Source organism: Nipponia nippon, unplaced genomic scaffold, assembly GCF_047370975.1.
Source record: "Nipponia nippon isolate SJK-2023a ecotype South Korea unplaced genomic scaffold, ASM4737097v1 scaffold_3, whole genome shotgun sequence".
Lineage (NCBI taxonomy): Eukaryota > Metazoa > Chordata > Aves > Pelecaniformes > Threskiornithidae > Nipponia > Nipponia nippon.
In genome coordinates, this window is record NW_028262347.1 from 97,533,049 (window position 1) to 97,558,202 (window position 25,154).

Here is a 25,154-nt window from a genome sequence, read left to right on the forward strand (position 1 = left end):
TTTTGTAAAAAACTTAAATGTATAGTTTTACTAGGGACAGTGATGGTCTTATACGTCTCCATTTTGAATCTAGTCTACTATTATGCTTAATTTGGGCTCTTCTTTTAGAGGACAACCCTTTTCTTCCATATTGTATAAAGGTTATTAAAATTTACTAAAAATAGATGGTAAAGTGATAACCTTTAAAAGCTGGCCAAAGTGGTTTCAACAAAAGGTTTTTAAATTGAATAATGCTTTTTCAGCCAAACTGAAAAGTGCCATAAAGCAATATCAATTTAACTGGTCCAGGGTGCACTATTTTTCCAATTGATATACAGAGGAGACCTAAGTTGAAAATCTAACTTTTTCAACTAATTAAATTTCAGGTACATGGAAACATTCAGAATGTTTTGTTCTCACTTTATCATGGAAGAAAACCCAGAAACCTGAATGTTGTCACCAAATAAATTGTTGTTCCTTGACCAGCTTCTCTAGTTACTAGTCAACGCAGTGCTGTAGCTTTGCGAGATTACATGTGAAGAGGATGCCAAAACAGCTGCTGACTGGGTCAGCTTGTAATGATGATGTCATTGTATTTGAAGCTGTCCATATTTTCAACTGTTTGATGTGCTGATTCCCTCCAGGGAGTGGGGGAAGAACATGTGATTTAAGAATTCTTATCATGGTTAAAGATAGAAGGAAGATTTTTTCAGTCTCAAATGGGAGTTGGATACTTAAAATTCTTTCAAACTCTCACCATGAAGACTTCTATGAATTTTATATATTTTAAAAAACTTCTCAAGGGCACTCTATTTATTTAGCTGCATTTCTTTTTGCATGTATACCTACTTAGCCTTTGAAGAGAGAGAGGTAGAAACTAACCTCAACATCACAAAGAAATTTATTCAACCTGGAAGTTTTAAACTCAGATGACAATAATATCAAGAGCGCTCAGTATGAACATGCACAGGGATCAGACTGATTGGTCCGAGGAAGGTTCTGAAGTGTAGTTATATCTGCATCAGTCATATGCATGGACCTATTTGAAACTACATAAAGAGGAATGATAAACAGGAAATGACAGCTGACTCAGAGGGACTGTAGAGTACCATCATACTGTGTCACTGGGGAGGGAGCAATAAGAAGAATTCCTACTAGAATAGCGATGATCACGATGAGCAATTTCTGCATAGATAATGGTGCGCAGGTGACCTCTCATTGCATGAATGAACCAGGAACTTGCTGTGGACCATCTGACAACACTATACTGGAGAGAACCCTTATCAGGCCAGATACTTGTAACTGGATGCTGCAGTTTAAGTGATGCTTTTTTTTTTTTTTTAAGTGATGCTTTTGGTTGACAGCCACCTGAACATGAGCCAGCAGTGTGCTCAGGTGGCCAAGAGGGCCAATGGCATCCTGGCCTGTATCAAGAATAGTGTGGCCAGCAGGACCAGGGAGGTGATAGTGCCCCTGTGCTCGGCACTGGTGAGGCCGCACCTCGAGTACTGTGTCCAGTTTTGGGCCCCTCACTACAAGAAGGACATCAAGGTGCTGGAGCGTGTCCAGAGGAGGCCAACGAAGTTGGTGAGGGGTCTAGAGCACAAGTCTTATGAGGAGTGGCTGAGGGAGCTGGGGTTGTGTAGTCTGGAGCAGAGGAGACTGAGGGGAGACCTTATTGCTCTCTACAAGTACCTGAAAGGAGGTTGTAGTGAGGTGGGGGTTGGTCTCTTCTCCCTGGTAACAAGTGATAGGACGAGAGGAAACAGCCTCAAGTTACACCAGGGGAAGTTTAGGTTGGATATTTGGAAAAACTTCTTCACCGAGAGGGTGGTCAAGCATTGGAACAGGCTGCCCAGGGAAGTGGTTGAGTCTCCATCCCTGGAGGTATTTAAAGAACGGATAGATACGGTGCTTGAAGACATGGTATAGATGGACTTGGCAGTGATAGGTTGACAGCTGGACTCAATGAACTTAAGAGTCTTTTTCCAACCTTGACGATTCTATGATTCTATGATTCTTTGTGTGCACAAGGAGGAAGAACATAGACAAACCAAAAACCCCCAAGAAATTAAGCAAATAGAGAAAAAAAAATCTGATGTCACATAAATGGTTCCTAATCTCCCATGAGATCTCATTCCCAAAAATGTTTCAAATGTTTAACATAATTGAATGTAGACACTTTCATGCTCTGGTTGCACTTCTCCCTGTAAAACCAGAAATTCAGCAGGTTTGATATAGCAGCAACAAGATTCAGACACTCAGAAAAATGAGGATCAGAACTAATGTAAAGTCACCTCCTTCATGGGAACGGTTTATATAAAAACATTACAAATGCATGGGAGTTCATGGATGTGCAAATAAAGAATAAATCAGACTTTGAAGGTTAATGTGTCCTTTAAATAAATAGCAGAATTTGGGTGATCTCTTCTCTTCCGGTTTGCACTGATGGTGATATCTCACAGTTATGATGATAAATAAGCATGCTAAGGGAGCAATCATCCATGTAAATTTGTTTGACATCAACAAGAATCGAGAACAGGGAGGCAAAGCAAGCTTCTACTTTCAATAAAAAATAAATAAGGTGTTACGGTAGTGCATTTGTCAATACTCAGGCACAGAGAGTGTAAGATTTAAAACCTCAAAGCACTAAATGCAGCAGTCCTTCATCACACAGAAATCCTGTTGAGGACAATGCAAGTCTTGCTTGATGAAAGGCTGGCAAATTTGTCCCAGAAACATGATAAAACAAATAGTGGTTATTTCTGCTTGTTTCATATTGTCATACTTAAACATAAATGGGTGAATTTCAAGCACAGCAGGAGAGGAATAGAAAAACCATGGCTTCAGCAAATTGCTAAGCAACATTTCAGTGCCTATAAGTCTCACTCACAAGCCTCTCCCAGACCAACAAATAGAGGAATATTGGAGAAGAGTTCTTAAAAGCCACCAAAAAGTGGAGAAGTTCATAAATCTATAAATCAGAATATAAGATAACAAGTTTATTGGCACCACTGATTCAGAGACTTCTTTAAATAGCTTTCTCCAGCTGGAACCACTGAGAGACCTAGAAGCTATAGTGCTTGTAATACAAGTCATACAGTATTAATGATACAAGCAATACCATAAATATTACTTGTATTAATAATGCAGGTAATAGGGTAAGTATTGCCTCTTTACTTTACAATACAATCATAACTTGAGAACCTTCAGTTGAGAGTTAAGATGATGACAGCTGATTTTCACTGATTTTTGAATTCTGAACCAGCAGCATCGAGATTTGTTTCCTGAAATTAACCTGCTTTTAGACATACCATGAACTTAACAGGTAGATTTAAGACCAGAGGTTTTCCTGATTTTGTCTTCTGCTGCCAAATCATGAATATTTTTAGGCCTAAGATGAGGAATTTTTTTGTTGGATTCCTTTTTAATAGAAACTTCCTAAAGGCATTAACTGATTTAAGTAATTTACATACAAAACTCAACTTTCAATAAGAATGTGTCCCGCTACTACTTTAGAGTTAACTATTATCATTGCATCTTAATATCTCAAACATGATTAATACATATTTTCTTAAACTACTATTTGAAATAGAAAAGCAACATTTCCAGTGTCAGATGGAAAACTGCAGTGGTGGGAATCAAATGACTTGCCCAGGGCCACACAGAAAGTCTGTGGCACAAGCAGGAAAGTCCTGACTTCCAGTCTAGTGCCTTCACAACAGGATCCTACTTCCTTCCAACAAAAGAAGGAAAGAAATCTCCAGATCCGCTTCTAAGAACAAAAAAGTACTGATGCAGTTGAGTGCAAAGCTGGAAGTTTTGCTAACCTTTTTAAACCCAGAAGCATAACATTAGGTATCACATCAGAGATGCACTTATTACATTCAAATCTAGTGACAGTAACAAATCCCAATAATTTCTATGGCATACTTTGAAATAATTACACATGGATATCAAAATAATTCCAAAGTCCGGTCAAACAATGTTTCTCTATCAGCAAATGTACATTTAATATGCTGCAAATCCTACTGTTACTCCTGGCTTTCATTATAGCACATGCCTTGTTCAAAAGCAGGGACTAAGACCAAGTCAGGATGCACGTGCTCCAATTTCTAGGTTTCGTACATCTCCAGCTAAAAAATAAATATTCCTTATGACTAGATTACATAACACTTCATTACAAATCCTCATAACCACTTCAGTCACCTTTTCTTCAAATGGCTTTATTCCAATGGCTCAACAATTACGACTTTTGCTCTTTCACACAATATGAACAAACCACAAGGTCAAAGTTGTCTCCCAAATAACTACATAAATTACTTTCTAAATGCAAAAATTGTTTCTCTGGATGATCTTGAAAGCTTCTAAAACACAAACAACCCCCCTTTTAGGACACTTAAGGATTTAAAACCGCATCATAATTCATCCTAGGACCTCTTTCCTTCACTCCTAACTAGGTACCAAAAAGATCAGAGGAAAATTCAGGTTGGACATGACCTCAGTAGGTCATCTAGTGCTGCTTCCTGCTGAAAGCAGGGTCAGCTGTGAGGAACCTGTCAGTGACAAGGTGCCTTCTCTCACTTTCAAAGGTCTCATAAGGGAACAGAACAGTTGGAGACCTCAGATGAACTTAACTCGTTTTGTATCAATCATCAGCAACTACATTTTTTGCAAACGTCTAAAAAAATCTTGCACATACATGATTTATCTTGCAGTGTAAAACTCTGAATATATAGGCACTGAATAAACCAAGGGTAAGTACAGATGCAACAAAAAGATTTTAACATTAGTTTTCTCAGACTTTGCAATTATAAAATTTGTTCATCTTTGGTAGCAGATTACATGTTTTTAATTCCATAGCAGAAATGCAAACATATAGTGAAGTGCAGACAAGGTTCCAACTATTTATCTGTCGGTTACATTACAAAAATCCTGATATTGTCTGAAAGGGTGGTTGTGAGTGTGGACACTGTAAACACATTTAAAAAAATGCACAATTACTTTGAAATAATTTTAAATGCTAATTTAAACACTATTTGAATGCTATTTTGACAAACACTACTTCCTTTTAGATTACTGGTGCATTTGTATAATATCTAGAATTTGTGAATCATATATAATAATGGGAAAGGATTATCTGACTTCTCTGAGATGTATTTCTCCTTAGTCAGCAAGAAAGAATTCAGATGTTAAATGATGAATGATTGCTCTATCTGCAGTCCCATGTTCTGTTACAGACTCCTTCAGCAGCTAATATTTCTGAAATTCCTAAACCACTTATAAGACAGTTTTTATTGCTGGTAGTTTCTGAAGCTGTATTTTCCTTCAGGAATCATCTTTCATTTGATAACGATTTCCCTTTTTAAACTCAGTTTTGAATGAAAGTAAGAAGCATGCTTTCCACACAACACTAACCACACTGCACCTTCGTGATCAGTAAGACAACCATACTTATCATATTTAAAGTTCTCTGTAAAACTGTCATGTAGCTTTACATACCTTTATACAGATTAAGCAGAATGGGAAGATTACCTAATTCTGACCTCCAAGGACCAGTTAACTGTTACAAGAAGTAAAATGATGTTTTAAACTCTCCAAGAAAGGCTATCACCATCTGCAGTGACTCTTGTTTAAGATACCAAACACGAAAGGTAAACAAGTCTCATGCTAGGCTTCCCTACGTTGGACTGGCAACTTTAATCTTAAATTGTTCAAGTTAATCGTGAGATTTTATCAACATTTACCAAATGCGATACTTTACCAAAGTGACCAAGTAAAACTTGACATACTTTTAAAGGTCATTCTGTTTTGAAAGTAACTACTGTCTGATAACTACTGTGAAGCATTGTTCCTAATCTGGTAGCATAACATGCTGAAAAATGGTGACTCTCACTTAAAAAAAAGTTTGAAGGGCTATCTCTTTTAAGAGCTTTTCAAGCAAGGAAAAGGGAAAAAAATCCCTGAATAAGTTAGAGACCGTGCCCAAGGTGAAAAGACAGCAGAGGTGAAAACGAACATGGAAGACAGGAAAATCTATACCGAAAAAGACTTTGTCAAAAAGCTAAGTTAGTCTTAGAATGCTGTTGGCACATTCAGAATACCCATTCTTTAGAACTGATGTGACAGTGTCATCCCATATGCATTTTTGCTCTGTTGAACATTGTATCCTTCCAAGTTGACCTGCAGTAATCTAATGAAGAAAAAGGCTGGTGGCAGGCTGTCCACCGTTTTTGTTCATGCTGGCCTCTCTGAAGGCCATTGGTATTGATTAGAGCACTACTCTAAAAGGAATGAATGCTTAATTCACCTTAATTAAGCTCAGAGCTTAATTCAGAAGAACAAGTCCTGGACAGTCTGTTGGTGAGTGACCATGGGAGATGTACAGTAAAAGCTAAGTGTCTCTTCACATGTTACTTACCATCTACCTTGAAGCCGACTTCAAGGTATCTAGCTGCTAGATGGGAATTTCGTTCATGTGGTATCTGAAGCACTAATCCTAGGTATGTTAAAAAATACACTTGTCTCTCTAAAGTTAAGTTATTTCTTTTCCATTTTACTTTGATGAATCCTTATGTTATTACAATTTCAATTTTTTTAATTTAAAGGCATTAAAATTTGATTATTTCAGGCCAACACTTATAAATCAACAAATCTCCACCGAAGTTATTAGAAGTGTGCCAGTTTCCATAGACTATGGCTGTAACCTCAGAAAGCGGTCAATAACTTGCAACCTGCTACTATTCCCATAGAAGCAAACAGGAACTGTGTCACTAATTTAGTGACGCAAAAAATTAGACACAAGTTTTGCTAAGCAATGTCAGTAAGTTGCTTAGCTCTTACATAAAGGAAAAGGAAGGGAGGAAGAGAGGAATAAGCATGACAGGCAGACATACATATTCTTGTCTTCTAAGTCAGGGACAACCTAGACTTTCCTCTCTAGGCAAGGGCAGGTGAGACTGGAAACATGCAGCCGCTGTCACTGTGCGGTGCAGGACGGACAGCTTTGGGGGAGCATCTAGGGAAGTTCCAAGGCACTAATCAAGTCCTGTGTCAATTCCTTCCTCGACATGCAAAATGGGAATCCATGGAGATCCACATCTCTATGCAGGACTGAAGAAAACATGCCTTTATCCACTCTCACAAGTGAACTACAGAGCATGAACAAGTGACTCGTTACCTAAAAAGCATTGATCTTCCTATGAGAATACTGATCTTCCTATAAGAAGCTCTGTGCTATTTGTGGCTAAATCTTTTTAGTTTGTGAAAACGTAGCCTCCAACTGTTGTCTTTGACCCCCTCTCAGTTTTGTCTTCCCTCCTTTATTGCCTTCTGGCTGAAATTAGATAACAAATTCAAGTGTCTCTGTAAGAAAGCACAGAGATATACAAAAAGCACAATCACATAAGCTTTGTTTTCAGAAGTAAGAAGGACCCAAACCTCTTTTTATTAATGAAATGTGCACTGAGAGTGATTAAACTTCTACAGCACTAAAATCTCTCTCTATGACTCTAAGCTATGTGATCACTAGGAAAGCCATTAACAGATCTCAGAGAAGAGACTTGTAAGCTAGTGTCAGCTGAACTGATGATACATCCACACAAGGCAGCACAAGGATAGCTGCAAATGTCCTGGAAGCTGTATAACCAATGTATTAGAAGTGCCTTTACTCCTGGCAAAACTAATTAGCTAAGGTTGGCCAAAGTGGCTATGCTACCTTTTACTCCTTGAGTATGTTCAGTACATCTGTTTTGAATTTCATCTTGTGACATGACTGTAGTAAAAATTCCTTTTCATTGCCTTTTTAACTGGAGACAGTAAGCTACTTTATCCTTGCAAATTTCCAGGTGATAAATTAGTGGAAAAGATTTTAATCAAGCTAAAATCCAGATGATAAGCATGGGTATACAAAAAACCTTGAAATGGACTCATCCGTAAGTAAAATGGATTAAAAACCCACCACAATGGGACTTGGCAGTGTTAGGTTTACGGTTGGACTTGATGATCTTAAAGGCCTTTTCCAACCTAAATGATTCTATGCTTCTATGATGTTCTTTTAGATGATATAAGTAATCTTTTAATTTCTCTGCCCTTAAATTGGTGGGGCCTAAGTTTCTTTCTCTGGCCATTGGAGGATTTTAGTTTAAACCCAGTTATAGTATCAAGTTAATGTTAATGAGGTAACGTTTAAAAGTTTGTGACATATGGGTGAGACCGGATGATCTCTTCATACTTCCAAAGGGTGCAGAACAGTGAAATAAATATTAGACTGGATACACAAAAATGTTTTTCCTTTAAATCCTCAGTATAAAAGCATTTTATCATGTTATGCTGGGCACAAAGTGTTAAGCCAACATTATTTATTTCCCAGTAACTTTTAATATTATTCTTCTAACCTAATTCAAAGTGATGGTCAGGGAGGGATAATTGAAATGCAGCCTCACGTTTAAGTTTTACTTATAGTTGCCTCTATCACTTTCATTTTGTTTTGCTTTTGTGTGTTTTGGTTTTTTTGCCTCCACTCTTTGCCCATAAATCTGGTCATGAATCCATTCTTAACTCTGTTTACTTTTTTTCATAAGACAGTATTCTCTTTGTATTCTTCCTGGCCAGGTGAGTTATTGTTTTCCAGAAATTTGTTTCCTAATTTAGCTATTTATGTGTCATTATATTGCCCACAAAGGTGCTTTTTTTCTCCTCTTTAATAAGAATTTGTGGGACAAGATAAACCACCTTAGCAACTGAGGTATATATTCTTTTTCATGGAAAGGACTATTCAAGAAGTGTGCATTATTAAGGGGAACAAAAATATCAAGTTGCATGTAAAATTCCACTTTAGAAATGAAGAAAACATTTTACAAAGCATAAAGATCACCAGCATAATTGCACAGCAATACAGCTGAATGGCCTTTAGACTGTTTCCAAATCAATTATTTAAAGGGAATTCTCATACAGAAGGCCAGCCAGAAGGGTTGTGCATATCCTAAGACTGACTTAACACTTTTTTATGGTCCATTTCCATATTGTGACTAAAAATACACAGTTCAATTCATAAACTGTATCCTGAAGTAAACATCCTTAGGCCCTTCATTACTTCACAAAATCCTGATTTCAGCGACGAGTTTCTGCCTAGCTTCTCCACAGTGAAACAAACATTTCCAGATCCAATTAAGAACTGGACTAAGAGCTTAACAAATTCAAGTTCTCAATTCATTTAACAATAGTGGATATCATCCTTTATGTATTACAGAAGAAAGACCCAATCAGAAACAAGGAATTAAATATAAACTAATTGCAGAGTAAATTAAAAATTTTGAGAATTGGATATCATATGTTGACTGCTCTGTAAAATTCGTAAACCCTGATGTTTTAAATTCAACTATACTAGATTTTGCAAAAATAGGTTACAAAAAACCTCACTTTCTCTGTATCCGCTTCCTTCTTCAGGATGAATCAATAAGCATAGTTAGATTTCAAGTTTTAAAGTTTGGCTTGGGTTGAGCTCTCGTAAGCATGTGAGAAGGGAAGCTTTGTCTTGGCCATTTAGTCTTTCTTTTTTATTATTTTGAATAAAAATGAGCAAGAAAGCTCTTACAGAAAGAGAAAGGAAAGCCTGGGCAACCACCTGAAGAAATAATTTCTAACCACTTGTGCTGGCAATTGTTTTATACTACTAAGTCCAAAAATATTTCAGTTAGAGAAGACTTGCTGGGAAAGACAGAAGGGGAATCTGAACTGCTAGGGAAAAATAACATTGAAGGTTTGCCCTCTAATGCTCTCATACTGCAAAATACCATATAAATAAATGAAATAATGGGAGAAAAGGGAAAGTATTTTATATGGCATCAATGAGCCCAAACAACTCGGGCACCATCCATGACAGCAAAACCATCCTTACTATTTTGCTTTATAAAAGAATCTGCAAAAGTCTGCTATGGATCATCTAATCAATCCTCCTAAATGTACAAACTTTTGCTGTTTTTTTAAGGGCCATACATATCAACATACCTGTTGAAACAGTGCTTGTCTTTGCCTGCAAAAGCCTTAATATTACCTTTGCCTGTTACAAGTTTATTCTGCAATTTACAGAACCTCCACTTGCAAAAAAAACCAAACAAAAAACCCCAACCCAAATGCAAAAAACCAAATCCAGTACCACAACGTAGTACATTGTAAAGATAACATTAAACAGCTTTGGGTTTTCATCTCTTCATTATGTTGTACTTTTTTAATGAAGTGAACCAGTTGTCCATACCACTTTATCATGAACACCACAAAAAGCACATGTCTATTGTTACAATGGTGCCTGGTTATGGATTACCTGATGTACTGGTTTTGACTGGGATAGAGTTAATTTTCTTCATAGTAGCTAGTATGGGGCTATGGTTTGGATTTGTAATGAAAACAGTGTTGATAACACAGGGGTGTTTTAGCTACTGCTGAGCAGTGCTTACACAGAGCCAAGGCCTTTCCTGCTTCTCACCCCACCCCATCAGTGAGGAGTCTAGGGGTGCACAAGAAGTAGGGAGGGGACGCAGCCAGGACGGCTGACCCCAACTGACCAAAGGGCTATTCCACACCATATGACGTCATGCTCAGCAATAAAACCTGGGGGAAGAAGAAGGAAGGGGGGGGATGTTCAGAGTGATGGCATTTGTCTTCCCAAGTAACCGTTAGGCGTGATGGAGCCCTGCTTTCCTGGAGATGGCTGAACACCTGCCTGCCGATGGGAAGTAGTGAATGAATTCCTTGCTTTGCTTTGCTTGGGTGCGCAGCTTTTGCTTTACCTATTAAACTGTCTTTATCTCAATCCACAAGTTTTCTCACTTTTACTCTTCTGATTCTCTCCCCCATCCCACTGAAGGGGAGTGAGCGAGTGGCTGTGTGGTGCTTAGTTGCTGGCTAGGGTTAAACCACGACACTGACAATATACTTAATCTTTAGTTCTCCTTATATTTTTTTACACTGTCAATAGAATAATGGAGATTATGTCAGCTGGCTTACTAGCTCTTTCTATCTCAAGATTACAATATGCTTAAAATTCTTGAGACAGTAAGCTAGATATTTTATATTTGCAATAGTCTTTTCTCAAGTTTTTGATCTTTGCAAACACTAATAAACATATGGAATGTTTTATAAAAATGCTGACTGCTGTAGAAATTTTCAATTTAAGTAATATTTTCATGAAGTCTTATGGGTACTATATTGAAAGACACCCTTCAAATACCAAAAAGTAAACAAGACACAAGAAGTCATTATCATAGTGCACAATCAACCATAAACTATAAAAAATAGCTATTAAAAACCATCACTAATTATTCAAATGTAGGAGTTCAGCTAGGTACCAGCATGTTTTATTTCATCTGATTCCACTACAGGGCTTGAGTTATACTAGACATTCCCTAAAATTCATTTTCTACAACTTTCTTAGCATAGACTTCCCCCTCTGACTTGAAGAAGCCTTGGTTCAGGATTCATAATTTTAGGGGTGGCATGAGACAGTTACAGGCTTCTTATGTACACTGACAGAGTCAGTTGTTGATGCCAGAAAGAGTCGGAGGTGCCATATGTGTCAGTGGAGAAGAAGAACCGGGCATGATAGCAATAAAAATAAGAACTTGTGAGAAATTCTAAAATAACACCTCAATTCTTCTCTCCACAGAAATGACATGATCCCATGATTTGCTCTCATCTTCTTCCTATCTTGGCTGAAAATGTTTATTGTAAGCATTATTTTTTCTCTAAATGAAAAAATAACATTGTGAATTCCAAATCACAAAATGTTGTATGACATTTTTTTGATAAAAACAGCTTTCTTATTTCAGTATGGAGAGGCTTCTGCTGGCTAAGCAGTTAGTGTTGGAGAGCAGGCACAGCTCTTGCCTTTTAATTCACCGCTACTCATACGTAAGATGATGCATGATATCAATACTACTGACAGGATTTGAACTATGAGAAACTTTAGTCAGTTATGTTGGCATTAATCAGCTAAATCTGGCTTTGAACATTGCCTAAAGAAGCACAATAGGAGTGGAATGAGGACTGGAATGGTTCTGACACTAAACAGTGGCCACTGCCTGGGGAGGGTGCTTGTCGCTGTGTCACTGTTGTGTGATGGTGCTTGCTGTGATTTGCTTTAGAGCAGTCATTTTCCTCTCTGGAAAAAAAAAAAATGCCCCAAACACAAATAATCCCAAGTTATTTGTAAAACACTAAGTAGGACCTCTCATTCCAATTGCTTCTCAAAGCAGCTCCTCTGAAATTTGCTTGCATATATTACTGCCTGCAGGCACCACATGTCCACAAGACAGTAAGAGGATACATACAAAGGATGTAGGACAGTCTATGTTCTGTTTATAATCCAATGTATAAGGAGTTAAAGTGGGACGAAGAAGAAAAAGAATAATCAGTTGACACTTTTTTAATACATGGATGCCATGGTTACCTCGAAAGTGTGGTGTGATATGTCTAGTAGTCATTATGCAAGAGTAGAGATTTGAATTTATAGGGAGATTTGAATTTAAGCTTAAGAAAAAAAAAAGACAAAAAAAAAAAAGATCCTAGACCTTATCCAAATTAAACAAATTTCATATATTACAATAACTTAACAAAATATTCAATATACCAATCATCTAGTCTTTAGGACTAATGCACAGAGAATTAAAACAGACAATTAAAACACAGCATACGCTAAATGATAACACTAAACTGAAAAAAAAAAAAAGTAGTATTATAGCTGCAAAAATAGTTAGCTATTTATTGTACAGCAAAACCATTATTTGTCCACTGAATATATTTTACCTCATAGTTCCTAAGACAGAACAGAATCACAGAGCTTACAGCATTCGTTTCACAATCATACTTCTAATTTTGCATACAAGCAGCTGAAATATATCTAAAAATTATTCAATCTGTTTAAACTGCTGGAAAAAACATTCCATTATCCTAAGAACTAGCAAACTACAAAGGGAAAAGATGCACATTAATGACAGAAAGTGACCACGTTACTCTCTGTAATAATGTTTTGTGTCGAGTGTTCATTTGAATGGACTTAAACCAAATTGGAAGAAAATGCACATGGCAATTCCACATCTTTATATATACATTTTTGCAACTTTCAGAAAACATTTAGCTCACTTTGTATTGATTTTAAGAAATTTGATTTAAAGTCAAATAATTTTTATTTTTAGCATGCTGAATTTAAAAGTCCTGAAAATATTTTTTTGTTTCAAAACTAACTTTCTAACTTGCCTTTGATGTATCTGCTAGGTACAAAACATGAATGAAGCTTGAATGAATTAGCCATTAATTTTCTAATCACGAATGTTCAAAACTGCCAATTTTGATTATACTTACACACTTATCTTGCTGTTGGACCCTAAGGATTCTGTGTTCCCATCTTGTTAGACCTAGTGTAGGACTGGGATGTTATACACTAAAAATATGTCTGAACAAAACCAACTTCACTCTTGTGAATAGTACCATTATATCAGCTCAAAGACATAAGCTGGGCTAAAGAGTAATTTATATTGGGAACAGGAGAATCTTTTCCACTCTAGGCCCATTGATAGATGAGGTCAGCACAGGAGATACACACAGGAACCACTACTTAGCCATTATGGAGACTAATGGGGTAGATGTAATCTGATAAATGTACAAACAGGTTACATTAGTTTCTGCATTCATGTATGCATAAACTATAGTGCATGATGCAAGCTGAAGAAAACATGCTTAGAAATTAAAAATACATTTTTCTAAGAAGAACCTGAAGGCATATTAGGAAGAATATGACAACAGAAAAAGAAAAATGAGACCTAAATAACCTACTGATTACTGTACTTTTAATCATATTCTGCTAGATTTATTCAAAGACAGGTTTGGTTGTGTGGTACTTATTTTGGATGCATGGTGTGAGAGCTAGAATAACTTGTTTTTACATTATGAATATTTGGCTCAGTAAAATATTCATTATGCTGTAGGCTCGTTTGATTTTCAATAATCTTATCTGGCACAGCCTATAAATTAATTCAAAGAGAATGACCACTACCAGCAAGCCCAACTCCAAGCTCTCTTACATTAGTTAGATACTGCTGTATGCTGCTGGAGCTGTACTAGTTATTGTGGGTTTACTCTCAACTCTCATGACTCAGCTAGGCAGACTCAGGCTTTATGCTTCCAAAGATATGAAAATTGCTCCCAAACTTTTCCAGGCATATGTTATTTTTTGCAGGAAAATACAAAGGAAAAAACCCCAAACAATTGCTTATTCAATGTAAAGTTTTGCCTTTGTCTGCAGAACTAGGCTCCAGTATGTTTTCCTTTCTGAAGTATTTCAACTTTATGGCAAAAAAAATAGAAACAAAATAACAGTTAAAGTTAAAAATGTTGTCACTATCCAAACGAAGATGAAATTTCATAAATATTATGGCTTGCGCTATAGCACTTCAAAAATACTTTAAACAGATGGACCAGTGAGACTGCCATTCATGTTTTACCAGTCAAGAGGCATGTTTAAACTGCTGGCTGAAACACACAATATGAAGTACATTCTACATGTAGCGTGAGAAGAGATGCCTTGTTTGTTAAGAAACTATGCAGAAAAAAGCTAACTGAATGAATGGCATAATATTTTATACATTTGTAATTTCTTGGGAAGAGGAAAAAGATCACTGTTATACTGTAGAGGTAGAAGAAGTAAAAAAGAAAAAAATCTTCATTTCTCTGCACAAAAGTATCACAGGATTTTCCAAACAACTATCTGGATGAAAAGTTGAAAGCTGAAAATTTCATATACTGCTCTACACCAGAAAAGCACAATAACATTGTAAAAACCAACCAGGGGGACAAAATTTGTCTTCAGTGACAGTGGTTTAATGGAGATAAAGAAGGAAGATAAGAATCTTAATCCATATTTTAATGAAGATAAAGGAGATGGGTAAAAGAGGAGAAGGAGAAATGTGTTCTCTGTCTTTCACTCTAAGTTGAGATAGTCTCTTACAGAATGGGCATTAGTTAATAAGAACGGTCACACTCCAGAATTTCACTATACACAAATTCCAGTGAGCTCTCCCCAGTGCAGCCCACTAGATGATTTCATCTTTTAAGTGCCTGAAAATTAATCATGTAAAAATATCCTGTAGGTCAATTTGATTTTCTGATGAAGATTTCTGTTCTTTTATAGACTCCGTAATAGACTAAACACATGATAGTAATAAAATATTATAGGCAAAAACTTTAATTTTTACCTTATATGATTACACAGAATTCAGTATTACTTTTAACTCTCAAGTATAAAGGAATTCTTTTGCTTGGAGCACAGAAGTATCCTTATACTGGATAAAGAAGGGAACAGAGAAGGCTGAGCTGCCTGAGAGAACAAAAAGCTAGTGTTGGGAACTACTTTCAGTGTTTCTAAACACTAAACATATTGTCACTTCTTAAATTCCCGGTGCATAAAACAGAGAAAGTCAAGCTCACTTGTTGTTACTTGAAACCTCATAAGAGATAAGGAGTCATGAAGTTATAGCCTTACACACCACCTATCTACAGAGCAGTATAACTGAACTCAGATTATGTCTCCCACACTACTTTGTAATCATTCCTGTTTGAGTCCATTATCTGACAGGGAAAACACATCTCTTCGGTCTTAATATCATGAACAATAGCTTAAAGTCAGATTCTAATCTTATGGATTGGCATTCATGAGTCTTAACTGATGATTCTTGGACACAAGTACAGTCATTGGCTGTACAACTCACTTTTTTGTTGCATCAAAACAGGTTGCAGTCAATATATCTCTGCCAGCTGTATCTGGAAACACTGTGAGGAACTCAGAGCATTTGAATTCCTTTGCCTTCACCTTTCCACATCTGATCTTTGTTCTGTAATAGAATGATAAAAGAAATAAAAAGCAGAGAATTTCCATCAGTTATTATAAAGTGACCTCTGTTCAACTTCATTAATAAATTTAATTAAGACAGCCAATACCAATTATTCTGGAAACAAACTAATACATAGAAAATACAAGTGATTTGTCAGCATGTTAGGTAGGAGGCCACACAGTGTTACTCTTAGTCCCTTATTTAAGTTACTTCCCACATTTGTAGGAAATTATTTCATCAAATCTTTCTAGGATTTATTACTTGTTTTTGTATGCTTTCAGTAAACTAATCTTTAGAATCACTCTTTTCCCAGTTCTCAATGTTGAGAAGCTTTTGATGACAAAATGAAGCTTTTTTTTAACCTACCTGCCAACAGTAGTAACAGCCACACAAACTGGCCCCTGGCACCATAAAAGGATCTGGAGACAGCTCCTGCCACCCAATGTCTCTGTCACCTTTACTGTTACCCAAGCCAACAAGATTAAAATCGCATCTGTATACCTGCAGTGGTATCCAGCTGAACACCTTAGCTGCAATGTTGACATAATGTATTGTCATGGTTTAACCCCAGCTGGCAATTAAGCACCACACAGCCACTTGCTCACTCCACCCCAGTAGGATGGGGGAGAGAAATGGGAGAGCAAAAGTGAGAAAACTCGTGGGTTGAGATAAAGACAGTTTAATAGGTAAAGCAAAAGCTGCGCACCCAAGCAAAGCAAAGCAAGGAATTCATTCACTACTTCCCATCGGCAGGCAGGTGTTCAGCCATCTCCAGGAAAGCAGGGCTCCATCACGCCTAACGGTTACTTGGGAAGACAAATGCCATCACTCTGAACATCCCCCCCCTTCCTTCTTCTTCCCCCAGGTTTTATTGCTGAGCATGATGTCATATGGTGTGGAATAGCCCTTTGGTCAGTTGGGGTCAGCCGTCCTGGCTGTGTCCCCTCCCTACTTCTTGTGCACCTCCAGCCTCCTCCCTGGTGGGGTGGGGTGAGAGGAAGAAAAGGCCTTGACTCTGTGTAAGCACTGCTCAGCAGTAGCTAAAACATCCCTGTGTTATCAACACTGTTTTCAGTACAAATCCAAACTATAGCCCCATACTAGCTACTATGAAGAAAATTAACTCTATCCCAGCCAAAACCAGCACATGTATGTTTGAAAGCTCCTCAGTTCTACTGTATTTCATATATCTGCCCTCACCAGCACCCAGTGAACTACTATCAGTCATATTTTTCTGTTTGTGAATGAAGTCTGACACACAAATCCTCAGAAGCTACTGAGTATCTGCAGTGATGCAGGCCAGCATAACTCATTTAAACTAATAATAGACTTTCTCTTGATGTTGGCAGACTTTGAATCAAGATAACAGACAAGAATCAAACCAATAAAGAATTTTTTTTCTTCAATGAGAACTGTGAAAAGTGGCAAAGTTGTGGATATAAAAGTAAAGCCAGCCGTATGAAAGGTTTTATTATGTACTCTTTAGGACAGAAAATAATGCATATCTCTGCTATATAGAGACACATTAGGGTGTTTCCTCCAAATATTAACCTGAATGTGCTCCCTGGTGGATTCTGGTCAATTTGCGTAATAAAGATCATTTGTAGCACCGGAAGTCTTGTGGACATTTTTAGAAATTAAGCACCCCTGCTTAATAATACTGAGGGACTGATGAACACAAGTAGAAATTCTTTCTCCCTTTCTTTTTATAATTATAAAAATTAATTATATTTTTTTACTTAATACATTTTATGAAGTTATAAAACTGAATACTTATTTTAAATGAATTTAATTACTTTTAAATTATAATGCAAAATATAAAATACATGTTTGATTATACACAGAACATGGAGTTTCCCTATTGTTGGGAAATAAATAAATAAATAAAATTCAAAGTAGGCTTAAATAATGGGTTTAAACAGATGAAAAATCCTGTTTCTTTGTTACAAAGTTTAATTTAATCAGAGAAAATACTCCACAGCCATCAAGCCTAACATTTTTATATAAGTCTGAGCCTGAGTGACACAGGCCACCTACAGAGATATAACCATTTTAACTGTAATCACAAACATAAAAATAGATCTTATCAGAAGCACCAACACACAAATCTAAACTACTATTAAAACCTCCTGAACACTTGGAAAGAACAGCAGAGCATTAAGTATATAAGCAGAAATAACTGGCTAAGATGCCATAACTGCTAACAAAATATACGTTACTGGAAGTCTAAGGACTGATAGCAGCATCCCAACCATTCTTAATCACTGTGTGACTTGGCATGAGCTCAGATGACCACGATGATTTTTCAAAAGTTCACAGAATGAAAGAGGAGGAAGGCAGTGGAGGCTTATTTAATCACTCTTCTATGGCTTCATTTCTGGAGGACAGCCTTCAATACTTCTTGAAACTCAGGACTTTGAAAGAGCTTGAAATCTCAAATCTGTTGTTACTATCCTTTCCCCCCACCCCCAAAAATGGATAGAGTATCAGATGGTCTGCTTAGCTAGATGATCAAACATATTGTCAGTGGAGAAAAAGAAAATATTAGAGAGATCGATCTCGCAAACATTTGAAAATATAGAAATCAAAGCTTTTGGTAGTTTAAATATATTTTGGTAAATAAGATTTCACTTACAAATGGATTCACAAGATTCCTTGTGAAATTCAAACATTCAGGGTTCAACAGTAAGGAACTGAATTTTAAGATGTTTATTATTTTCATGTTATAGACTCATCTGATGTATTTTGGTATATTAAAATAATTTTCAAACACTTAATCAGAAACTATTAGAGATATCTAGTGTCCATTGTGGGTACAAACTAATGCTCTAATCTTTCAAAATCACAAATGATCTGCAAGCCATTCTTCTTCTCACACACCATACAAGGCACTACTTGGAAGTTGCCTACATTTTTAGGCAACAGCTAGATAAGTGGCAGTACTTTACTTGAACTCCAATACAGAAATGAGATATTGAATATCTTGTCATTTATTGCAGAGAGATTGAAAAAAATTACACTCAGACCTGCTGCCCATACTATGTTATGCTGCCCCTATGAACAAGATCAAAACTGGGGTATAAGATAAAAATCTGTGAAAATACCTGTGAAATAGATGGATCAGAACTAGGTTTACGCTTATTTTTCATTTTAAACCACACTTTTATTGCCACAGATTCACACACATGGAGTTCTTCCCCTTTCCCCCAACCCTGATATGCTGGAATCTCTGTAGTAATCACTAAAGTATAGCAGTTATTTTCCCACTAATGACTATGCTGGAATATCATAAGGAGAAGAATTCTATTAAACACTAGCTCAGGAAGAAATTAAAAAAAAAAAAAAATCTAACTTCCAAATATTATGACTAACACAGAACACGGATGGACCACGTAGGCAGGAGGGATAGTAGCAGCCATAACTCTAACTTTGCTGCCATTAATGTTTATGTTGTATATGAAGTGGTTTACCAACATGCTGATGGACTGGCAAAATGTGCAAGCATACAATTTATTCCTCCTTGCAGCAGTTATGGGAGATCACAACCACAAATGCATGTTTCAGTAGAGACTATTTTAAAATAGAGAACATTATTTTGACAAGCAGAGAACTGCAACAAAAGATTTATTATTCAGTGGAATAATTGGTGAATACATTATCCTGTCAACATTTAAGTATTATAATCAACTTAAATAATCAAAGTTGCCCTAGAGTTTTTATTGTTTTACATTAATTTGAAAATAATTTATTCTATTATACTCACATTTGAATGAATGTAAATGAAACTAATAAGTTAAAACTCAAAAGTTATGTAAAATGAGAAACATAATACATTTTAACTTTCATATGCCTATTCTGCAGGCCATACATTCTCATACATGCTGCACTTTAAACCAGCAGATGACACCAAAATGCTTTGGTGTACTACCTATGCTATATGTGATATCTAAGCCCATAATGACAATGTGATAATGATATCGCTAACTAGGATATGCTTCCAGCAATCCTTGGTCCTTTTCTCACCTGAAGTCGCTCTAGAAAGTGGCTTGCCATGGCTGGCTTCCTCACCTCTTCTTTGCAGAAGTGTTATTAACATCTTATTGAGACCTATCTAACTACATGCTTCATTAGTATGCTTGCTCCAGTCACGCATAAACTTCTGATTTTGGATTAGCTGCTTTCGTCTGTTAATCTGCCCTTGACTCATAGGCCGAAATGCTTCAGCAGTAGAATAAATATTTTGAAGCATTTCAACAGTTGTTTCTGAACCACTTACTGACTGACTTTAGAGAAGACTGCATGTTTTGCCAAGACTTGGGAGTATTCGTAGACTCTCTGCATGTGAACCGAGTATATAGTATGTATAAACGCAATGCTTAGGTACAGGAATGTTTAGCCTAACATGGTGGTATCAGATAATCATGTAGATCTCAAGCCAAAAGCAACAGCATGAGATCTTTTGACTCTTCACAAAACTGAGTAAAGGTCTAGCTGCAGATCATCAGAATTCACTGCCTGAAGCTGTATCAAAAAAGCTGTACCAAAGCAGCAATATGTTGGTACAAGTTCTTACATTGTTTTTAACAAGTTCTAGCTTTAGCTTGTAGGGGATTCTGTCTTGCTTCTCCTTTGACTAATGAGGCCATACAGCAGTCTCAAAGAACCTAGCAGAATAAGGTTTAGCTACGTATTTAATTGCAGAAAGATGGGGAAATCGGCATGTAGAATGGTGAAGACAAGAGGATGCTACTTACACGGCAATTTTGATGTGAGTCAAGCCAGTGGCATCTGCATCATTACTGTTAGAGAGAGAGAAGAAGTATCTGTGTAAGTTTCAAGGCTCCCTAGAGGCGTATACATCCAGCTGTATATTTAGTGTGTGCAGGACGCAGCTACCAGGACAACAATGTGTGGCTCAACAAATGCAGTCACATAATGTGGCATGTCCTCAATGGCAGATCATACATATTAAGAAAAACACCAAGGGTTTGACTGGATACTATCAACGGTTTGATTCATTCTTTGCTTTGTGTCAGCATACCCAAGTGGGAGAGGAAAATATGCATTTAAAAATATTGCTGATAGTTTAATTGCTGAAGCTTGCTACTCCATCACTGTTCAGTTGTAATAATGATCAGGGCATGGAGCATTACTTGAAGAATTAATTACCACCTGAGGTTAACAGCCCACAGCTAAGCCTTGAGCCTTCAGCTTTCTCAGATAGTCATTAATCCCCAGGAATTGTCCTATACCTCCATCATTGCTTATAATTTAAAGTGTGAATTTTCTCCTTTTAATTTTCTTTTCATAGAATGAAAGTACTCAATTAGACTTTGTCATTAAATCACATCTGCATTGATTACCTAGGAAAAAATAATGACAGCAAAATTAAATTTGCCTATTTAATCACTGAATCCTGATTAAATATTTGTTATAAACATTTCATTCCAATTAAGGTTGCATAAAAAAACCACAATAGGCAAAGAAGGGTATACAATTCAAAGCTGTAACATGTCGTGACATGCTGCTTCTGTTTTCTTACTACTTTACTCCTTGCTGACCCACATGTTACATTTGTGAGAAACTTCACTATTTCGATTCAGTATCGCTGGACTTTTAATACGTAATAGTAGCTACTGAAATACACAAACGTTTCAATAATCTGATAGTGCAATCGATTTAAATCACAGTGATGAAGACATTCTTAAAAGAACCAAGTTATCACAGAATTACTTTCTTTTTTTAAAGGTAAAACAAAGAATAAAAGAAAATATCTAGATAAGATTTTGGACAGTGATCCAAATTCTCTTACTCTAGAAGCTTGCAATCCTCACCAAAAAAAAATTTACATTTTTGTCTATGACACTGTTCTCTGGTGTAATCCCATAGGATTCCATACGCATCAAGAGATGTACGGCACTGTGATTAAATTAGTCTATGGCTCAGTCCATTAGCAGCCACAGAGAGGACATTATACCTTAGAGCAATGTGTGTTGACACACCATGTCCTGAATTAAAGTGAAATAGATTGAAACTGTGATTTTATAATGAACTTAAGTGGGAAGGTCCAAAGCTAGTTTACACTGATCTTTGTCAACTTAGCTCTCTCTGCTGCTGAAAGGTACCTGCTATCCTGACACACAGACGTATTAACAGAGGGCTAATCTTCTTCAGTTTTGAATAATCACAGCATACGCATTTGTTCCAGCTACCTTTCTTATTTGCATACAAGTTTATGCTTGTGGTACCACATACAGGTGTGGACAACCTAGCTGTTCTATGCACAGAGTTAGAGAACTGAGTCTGAAAATCAGACTGTGACCCACAAGCAAATTGCTTTAGGTTAATGTCTGCTCTAATTCATGTGTAAGTAATCTAATTTTCTGTGAGAGAGTTTAATTTCCCCCTCCCCACTATACTCCCGACATTTTCCCATGTCCCCTTCATCCCCTGTCACAATACTCTCAATTTCCTCCAAGTCCCATCTCCTCAACTGCTGGACTAAGCAAATAGGTCTATTCATTGAACCTGAAGTGAAGAAAAAAAATTTGATCAGTTTCCTCACCTTTATATAGCAAATTATCTATGTTGGTTTTTTGTTTTTTAATTCTTTTTCAAAGTTTCATATATTCATGACTCCATCCATTCAAATTGTTTGACTGTAAACTCATGTCTTAGTATAACTGGAGCACACAAATGTTCATAGAAATTAGCTAGTATACAAATATGCTTGAGAAAATCAATTTAAAATATCAATATATATTTAAAGATTTTTTTCCTCCGTGTCTCATTTCAGCTTCTCTAATATGGAAGCAGATGGAGCAGCATAAAACCAACAACATCTGATCCTAAAACATACCTAAAAATTTTCAGGTTTTCTGAATGTTTTACTGCTCCTTCCAAGTCTTTTTCCAAAAGCTTGCTGCTTGCTTTTTTAGTGTCTATATTTAGACTGTAGAAACCATACCAAAGGCCTTATCTTTTCAGCACCTTTTCTTTAATGACAACAATAATATGAATGACTTTGGTTAGAAGGCTGACATATCTGCTCACTTACTTTCATGATTCTGCTATCAAATCAAGGATCTCAGAATTATTTCAACAGTAACATTCTGAAAGAAACTGCATGCATTCTGAGTGCTGTCAATAAATCAGCCATGAAAAATATTGCAGCCATGCCACACTGGATGGTGTTAGTGAAGTACCAGGAAGGTTACGTGCAGATATAGCTGGCTATTTTTTTCCTCCTTGCAGCTGCCAGATGGTGTTGAACAGAACAAACTGCTATGCAGAGTAGCTGAATTTTTACCAGGTAAGTGTGCCATTACGCACAGTGTTTTTATCTATTCAGATGCCTTGGGGGAATGATATATGCATATTTGATCCAATATAAAAAAGAAAATATTGAATAATCAGCACGTTCTTTGTGTTGTCTTCCACACACTAAGTTATAAATTATACAGATAGAAACATCTTTCTATCAAAAAAATCCCCACCCGATTAAAGCAACAAACACTACTGAAAAAAAACCAAAACAAAAATACCTTTACAGAGCCTGCCATAATTTAAAATATAACAAAAGCTATTCCATGGCCTACATGTATTTAATAAGATTAATAAAAGACAGCACCTCTTGCTATTCTTAAAGAAATAGAATAATTTTGTAGACTGAATTATGGATTCCAGTTTCATTTTACAGTACTGCAAACATATTAAGGATACTATTCAATGGACCTCACATGGCAAAACACTAATCAAGACTTCGGTTTTGTTCATTTTTTAAATAAAGGAATGGCTACCGTAATTAGAATTACAGGAGTCATTTTTAGCTGCAGTAGGCAGAATGAAATGAACGAAGGCAAAGCAAAAATCCAAACCTCTGAATCTTACTCTTGAAGGGAGAACGGGGGAAACTTTCATGGCCACATATGGTCTCATCTGAAAGAGCACTTCCCACACTAACTTCCCACTAGTACTTTATGAAACATTGGTTCAAAACTGATTCAAAAGAAGGGATGACCTAGTGAGTCACCAGTATCATTTATAGAAACATAAGAAATACCTTCAAGACCTCTTGCCCTACTATTTGATCCTATCCAATTTATGAAAGCACTGTCTGAGATTGCATACATTTGTTTCAAATATTTGAATAGATTTTAAAAGTATTTTCTATATGGAAAGCACTCTTTCCACATTTATTATGGAAGCAGATGACTTATTCTCCAGTACTTTTCAAGTCAAACCATGGTAATAATTTCTGGGCCTATCACTGCCACCTTCTGAAACACTGAATTGTTAGTCCTATAAATTCATTAAAAATACCATATCCTATTTATACATTACTAACATAGCAAGTGTTTACTCCAAATAGAGTGCCTTCTTGTTAAAACCAAGGTTACTAACCTGTGCATGTTTTTAGCTTTTATTACAGAGCCAGGAGAGGGTGAAGGTCTTGCAATTTAGCATGATTAGCCATTTGTGAAGGATACATGTTTTTTAAACTTCACCATTAATGTGTTATTCTGTAAATAGATGTGGGCCTGTGAAAGTTTAAAATAAAATTTACACATTAAACAACTCAAGATGATCTTTATTTCTTTAAGAAATTAATTCACTGCTAATGAAGGCTAAAAGACTGACTGAATCAGTCATTAATTTAACCTTTCCCTCTTGATAAGATCAGCTGAGCTACTACTTCTCACTTACAAGGATATGTCAGGGGAACAAATCATTTTATAACAACCCAGTGAAATGTATAATCATGGTAGTATTTACAAAATGCATTAGCTAGATATTTACTGAGCCACCTTCAGGTTATTAGAATAACTGATTAATGAGCCTTCCTAATACCATATGGGCATCATCCACAAACATTTTAGAGATTCAAGATTAAAACTATTTTAATAATTATAACTTCTAAAAATGACCACATGTAGATTCTGCTTTTCAAAAGGAAATACATGAACTCCTAGCAGGCCTAACCTACCTAAATAAAGCAATATGTTTATGAGTTCCTTGTACAAGGTTCTGGAAAAAAGAAAAAAAACCAAAAACCTCAGAGTAATGTGATAATCAGTATAATACCAGCCTGACTGAGAAGAAAAAAAAAAAAAAAGAAGCAGCAGTAGAACAATAAGTCCTGTTGGAGATATCTTAATTTACATTATATATTCAGGTGCAATTCCAGTCCATCTATGCTTTTTTCCTTTTTTTTTTCTTTATGTGTTTTTTTTTTTTTTTAATTCTCTTATGTTATAGACTCTGGTTTCTACTAGCAGTATGTAAAAAGCCTTT

At 36.3% G+C, this 25,154-nt stretch overlaps 1 long non-coding RNA gene across 1 annotated transcript in view; it reads right to left on the reverse strand.

Annotated features, from left to right (window-relative positions):
- Positions 1 to 20,616: 20,616 nt before the first annotated feature.
- LOC148054790 (uncharacterized) overlaps positions 20,617 to 25,154 on the reverse strand; it is a 97,580-nt gene continuing 93,042 nt past the window's right edge. Inside the window, exon 3 of the long non-coding RNA XR_015706344.1 lies at positions 20,617 to 20,659. This is a non-coding gene — a long non-coding RNA (uncharacterized LOC148054790). The remainder of the gene's footprint in view (positions 20,660 to 25,154) is intronic.